Below are 6,549 nucleotides of genomic sequence, written 5' to 3'. Positions count from 1 at the left end.
ACTCAAGATGGACAAAGAGTTTCATGCATGTTTAGAAACCAGAAAATCTGGTAAAGGAGTATTTTATTTGAACTCAAACTGCATAATTGGCTTACAGCGGTTCACATATGCCCCATTTCATGGCCGTGAAGTGTGCTTGAAAATCCCATTGAAAGGCAAGGGACGTTTGTGTGAGCAGGACCTAGGTACGAAGTCATGGTTTTCTCCAAAGCACATTTGAATCTCAGGAGGCACCATCGTATTGAACAGAATTTGCAGGCAAAGCTGAAATCATGTTTCACAGTAGTGTGAAGGTCACCAGTTTCCTATCATTTGAGTTTTTTTTTTTCCTGATAACTATCCTTATATAGGAGATTATAAGTAATAAATAAAATTCCTGAAGTATTATAAATTTGGTGTTGTTTATGATCTATTTTCAAGTTTCAGCTTTGAATATTTTTTTGTGAATATTAGCAGCTGAACAACACATATCGAAAATTATTCTTTAGTCCTTTGGATGGTGAGCCATATTAAATTTGGATTCTGAAATATGTATATATAAAAAAATATACACACACACACACATACACACACAGTGTTATAGTTTTGACTATTAGTTATTATTATTTTGGGTTTTCTAAATTGTTTTATTTTTTCGCTTCAGCATTTACTTAAATATTTTTAGAAAATGTTATGTGCATGATTTTTACGGGAAACTAGGAATCCAAAATAAATCCTGTATAATTCCATCTTATTGTGTGATGTGAGCTACCAATAAAAGTATAATGGACAGTTAAATTTGAATAGATATCCCTTTGATATATAATAATGAATTTTTGCATGGGGTTATTACAGATGCCATTATTTCAAAGGAATATGATATGTGTGAAATTTGGAAAAATACTTTAAATGGTAAAATGCTGATAAAAAAATAAGTGTCTAAAATGAAACTAACTTTCCATATTTCTTCTCTTCTAAAATGTTTTAAAGCCTACATAGTTGGATTCTTACATCTCACATCAAAGATACCTTTAGATATTTTAACCTGAATTTCAAAATGCCAAAGTCCTTAAAAAATGAAGTGTCAAATATTTTTTATTATAATATAGAGATACAAAATACAAAAAGGCGAAGTGATTCACATAGAAGATTGTGAAACTGGACGACTTCATTGCTTATTTTTTCTTCAAAATTCTATGAAAGAGTTTAAAAATGGCTAAAACAAATTACTATATCTTAGCAGTGCTTTTTCAGTGTAACAAGACCAGGTCATTTTTTTCTCATTGTTTTGTTGTGGCTCTACACTTTTATAAGTTCGATTGTTATTCCCACTGCACAGAATATTGACAAGGGGTGCTGATAACTGTGCAGATGGGTCAAATCATGACGTTTATAAAATGGTCATGCAAAGCCTTTATGATGTAATGGAAAGAATCTTCAACTGGAAATCAGAATTTTGACCTCTTAGGCAAGCCACTTAGCCTCTCTGTTAACCCTTAGTTTTTGTCATTTATATGCTCTTGGTCTTGGAGTTGGGAGTTTGAGCCCCACATTGGGCATAGAGCCTACTAAAAAACAGAACAGAACAAAACAAAATAAAACAAAACACAGTAAAACAAAATAAAATAAAGTAAAATAAAATAAAATAAAGTAAAATAAAATACAATAAAATAAAATAAAATAAAATAAAATAAAATAGGAACGTATGGGAAAACACAAAGGAAATGGGCAGGAAATTGTTGAATAACACATACCTTTAATTTACATGTATGTATACAAGTAGTTTCCAAAATCCAATTTATTTTGAAGATTAGGTACAAATGTCTTTGTTTTTCTTGCCACTGAAAATGCTTTGGTGTCTTTTGCAAGCTTCAAATTTGTGATTTTGATTCAGTAAATGAGAGGTGAATTTTCATTAAAAAGAAACAGGCAGCTACCATGACAATTGATACATATTGAGCAACAGTGGTAACTTAGCACAACTGTCCTTTCCTTGACTTGGGTGGAAAATAGATATGAAATAGCCAAGAAGGCTCTTTTCTCCCTCCTTCTGGTTCTTTTCAACTCCCATGACAAGTCATTTAATGATTTGGGGGGCCGTTGATTTGAAATGTCCATACACTTCATTTGGACACTGAACCCCGGGGGGTAGGATTTAGTTGGTTATGAGAATGCAGTGGAAAACGTGCTTAAAAGAGACAAACTTTCCATTTTAAAAAAATATGATTTTGAAAACATCAGAGTCCCTGATTTTGAGAAATCTGTTTTCATTGTCCGTAAATCAGTATGAAAATGTCAAGTATTTGACAAAGATATGCGCTGCTCCAAGGCCAAGGAAATTTGGAAGCAGCAGAATACAAAACAAATGAATAGACTTAATACATTTAATATTCGCATCTGGAACTTAAAATTTTTCAAGCAACATAGCTTCACTGAGTCTCATTCATATAAACCGATATATTCAGTAAGTCAAACTCTTCAGGAAAATCAAAAATTTGAAATTTAACATTTGCTCGTTCCAAGAAATAATATTTCTTTTTAAATAAAAACAAATGGTAGAACAAAGCTAATTGTCATCTTCATCTCTCATTTATGCTTTTCCTTCTGTTTTCCTTCTTTGGGATTTTCAGTTCTCAAGTTTGGAGGCTATCTGTTGGTCTGGCAGAGAGTTTGAACATACACCTAATTAAAAAAAAATAAAACTCAGCAACACCAGAAAAGCCTTGTCACCAAACAATAAATAACGCTTCCATCCAAAATATCACTTAGAGATGAATACACTTCGCGAGTTGAAAGGTGGCAGCGCACCTGCGCCACTAACCTTAAATGAAAAATAAAGACAACTGGGTTGTAGGGTGCCTTTCCCTCTTCAAAATAAAATTCTTTACAACATACAAGACAAACGGCACAAAAGTGAAAGGCCAGTGATGCAGATTGGATAGGCTTACAGCGTAATTGAATTAAAGCTTGTGTGCCACATATGACCACAAAGCAGGTCTATGGCTCAGGCCCGCTGAATGGAGGTGGCTGGCCTGTCAATAAAGACCCTTTAAACTGGTTAAATGCATCATAAGCGTGCGCAGAGAGCTTTCTAGCTAACAGGTGGCTGAGTAAACCTCAGCTGGTGCCACACAGGGCTGTCGCGTTGACCTTCTTTAGGATAATTTCAGCCCTCTTAAAAAAAAAATTTGTTACTGTACTTGCTGTGGTGGAAACAATTTAGGGATGAATAATTTCTTTTGGTCCCTAGAGGCGCGGTGCCTCTCTTTCTCCCCCTCTCCCTTTTTTTCTCGCACTCTCTCACTCTCTCCCCCTCTTTTTCTCGGTCTTGCAACTGAATTAACATAAAGGAACAGTGACAACAGCAAGCTGAAAAGCATAGCTGGTGGGAGGATTAAGTATATCATTGAAAGGAATTATGTTGTAAATGACTGGGAGGGGTAGGGGCTTCTGTTCCTTGGTCCCATCTGGTCCTTAAAGAATACCTTGTTGTAATTACCCCCAGATGGTTTGTGCTCCACTGGGGTCTGGACAGCCAGGTGCCACTGTGCCCTGCTGGGTGTGATATTCATTGCTACATGCAGTGACAAAAATGGACTTTATTGAAACCTAATTTCTTCCAGGGTATTACACAAATATGAAATGAACCTAGCTCATGGAGAGAGAGCTTTGTTTATTTCCAAACCGAAACAGTCTCACCTAAGATAAGGCTGCCTGGTTATTTTCCTTTTAACTATCCTAAAAAGAAGAAGCAGAAACAATTCACAATATGTGCGGGATTTAATTCAGTATTTTCAAATAATGGAAGCGGTCAGCATCAATGGCAGATTTTTATTTCTTGACGTTAGGACTTTTAAAATGGTAACGAAGATTTTCAAGACAATGTTTTGATCATTTTACCATTAAATTAACAGTAAATACAGTGAATTATAGTATATCCACATCTAAACATATTTTGATATTAGTGAGCAAATATTTATAGAACTCAAAAGTTAATCTCATGTTATTCACTACAAAATATGCCTCCCATGTAATTTAAGAAACAAGTTTGAACAGTTTTGTGTTGTTCTTTAATGTTGATATTTTCAGAGAAAAATAAGAAAATAAAAATAAATACTAAAAAACATAGCTGTTGATGTATGCAAAGATGAAATTTTACAAAATTATGCTTACTTTAAGTTTCTATTAGGAAATTTCACTTTTAATTTTTCATATGTTTAATATATCTTAAAATCAGCAATAACCTGAAAATAGATTAAAAGTTGTAACTGTACAATTCAGTTATATTTGGCTTATGTTATTCTAATTATTTTTGCAATAAGTCTAATAATTCTTATTTGATAAATTATATAACAGAATACTTTTTAGTTCTTGCTAATTTTAAAAGCATAATATTTATCTATTCCATGACTTTCTTGTTATCATTTTTAATGTTTTAGCAGTTACTCAAATGCATTTCATTAAATCATTAATTTTTTCAATGTAGAATTTGGAAATTTCATATGAAAATCAAACAAGAATTAAACTGAAGAGCAGACAATGAATGCACTTGATAATTCTTTTTTCTTCTCTAGTTATAAATTTAAATAGTGTAAAGAAAATATAAATAGGGCTAATCTTAATGGGAATATTTTCCTTTAATGTATTTGATCAACATATGTCAAACTATGAAAATTTTGGCTAAAAACAAAACAAACTAAAAATGCCTCTTGCTGTATATTTAAGAGGGAGTGAAATACACAAACAACCCAAGAGAAGGAAATGATTTTAAGATAACCATGAAACCAGAAAAGATAACCATGCTGTGGCAGTGGTAATCCTATTGCAAATTATAAATGTTTCAAATCAATACATTGTACACCTTAAACTTGTACAATATTGTATGTTAACAACATCTCAATAAAAGCAAATTTCTTACATTCTTAAAAAAGTCTATTTATTTTGAGAGAGAGATAGCAGGCACGTGTGCACACACAAACTTGTGAGGGTCAGAGAGAGAGGAAGAGAAAGAATCCCAAGCAGGTTCCACACCCAGCACAGAGCCTGATGCAAGGCTCAATCCCAGGACCATGAGATCATGACCTGAGCGGAGATCAAGAGTCAGACACCTAACCCACTGAGCCAGCCACGTGCTCCATTAAAACAAATTTCTTAAACCAAATGATTCACATAGGATTCCAGAAAAATCATATATTTAATGAATTAGCACATCTAATCTGATACACAAGCCATGTGAGGAGGGGAAGGAGACAAATCGGTACAGAGAAATGCCACCCTTAAAGTGCTTTCCTGGATTAAAATGTGAATTTAGATTTGACTGGCTTTTCTGGATCCTTTGCTAAAATGCAAAAATTTCTAGAATGTCCAAAATTTTCTTCTGAGCTTGAAGAGGAAGAGTGTGGCTAAGGACTCTAGACCCACAGCACAGACACATGCTTCTTCGCTATCCACAATTCTGTAATAACTGCTCAAATACTCTAGTCATCTGCAAAACATTAAAAAAGGAAAAAGGAAAAAGGAAAACCTTACCTAGATGGTTGCCGTTGCCTTTGAACTGGTCTTTCAGGCTCAAATTTTATCTTCTTCCAGGACTCCCTTTTTTTTTTTTTTGGTGGCGGGGGGCGGGGGGAGATTAATTTTTCTAGGATACAAACTTTAATTGTCTCCTCCCTTTTCACCGCATGTAAGCCCAAGCTCTTGAAGAGGCCTTACAAAGCCCACCAGCTTCTGGCTTCTTCTTTTCTCTTTAACCTCGTGCCTTCCAGCGTCCCACTTTGCCTCAGGCTTCCGCAATACAGAAAACAACATTAGACCACACTAACTTCGTAGGAGACCCTGTTGCCCCTCAAAACCCAGCTCATTTGCACAGCATGTATACTGAAATAGGGACCATACGGTGAAGTGTGGCACGGCTCCCGTGCAAAGAGGGCATGCAAATTCATGAAGTGTTCCATGTTTTTATACTGTATGATTCCACTTAGGTGAAGTACCTGGAGTAGACCAATTCATCGAGACAGATAGGAGGATGGTGGTTAAGCTGGGGACAGCAGGGCCTGGGTAGTTATTGTGTGATAGCTTTGGAGGATCACTTCGGCAAGATGAAGAGTTCTGGGGGGGGGGGGGGGCGGGAGGGGTGGTGATGGTGGCACCTCACTGTGAATGTACCTGCTGTCACTCAACTACTCAACTGTACACTTAAATCTGGTTAATAAGGTAAATTTTATGTTAGGTACGTTTTACCACAATTTTTTAAAACAGCTGAAATTTCAGACTCCCTTTTCTCTGCACCCGTCCCATCCACAGAGAGAGTTAGGCACTTGCATTATTTAATCAGCAGACGGAAATAGCTGCACCCTAAGTGATGACCAAGGATTATAACCTTGAACTCACTGCTGCTTAAGACTCATCAAATAATTGGCTAGATAATGTAAATTTGCAAAGGGTTGCCTGAGTGAAATATAGTCCATGTGCTCCTATAAACACAAAAACATTCATCCTTGGAATAAGCTACAAAAGCAGAAATCCACACAGCTGGACCATATGGTTTGTTCTCTTGTAAAACTGCTTTTA

At 35.3% G+C, this 6,549-nt stretch overlaps 1 non-coding gene across 1 annotated transcript; it reads left to right on the top strand.

The window, feature by feature from the left end:
- Nucleotides 1–5,832: 5,832 nt before the first annotated feature.
- On the top strand, nucleotides 5,833–5,939 carry LOC147584112 (U6 spliceosomal RNA). Its single transcript, XR_015241427.1, has one exon. It is a non-coding gene; the product is annotated as a U6 spliceosomal RNA (small nuclear RNA).
- Nucleotides 5,940–6,549: the final 610 nt, after the last annotated feature.

The sequence above is a fragment of the Puma concolor genome, chromosome A1 (assembly GCF_028749965.1).
Source record: "Puma concolor isolate L17-30 chromosome A1, mPumCon1.1.hap2, whole genome shotgun sequence".
Taxonomy (NCBI): domain Eukaryota; kingdom Metazoa; phylum Chordata; class Mammalia; order Carnivora; family Felidae; genus Puma; species Puma concolor.
This window is presented reverse-complemented; position numbering and strand designations above follow the sequence as displayed.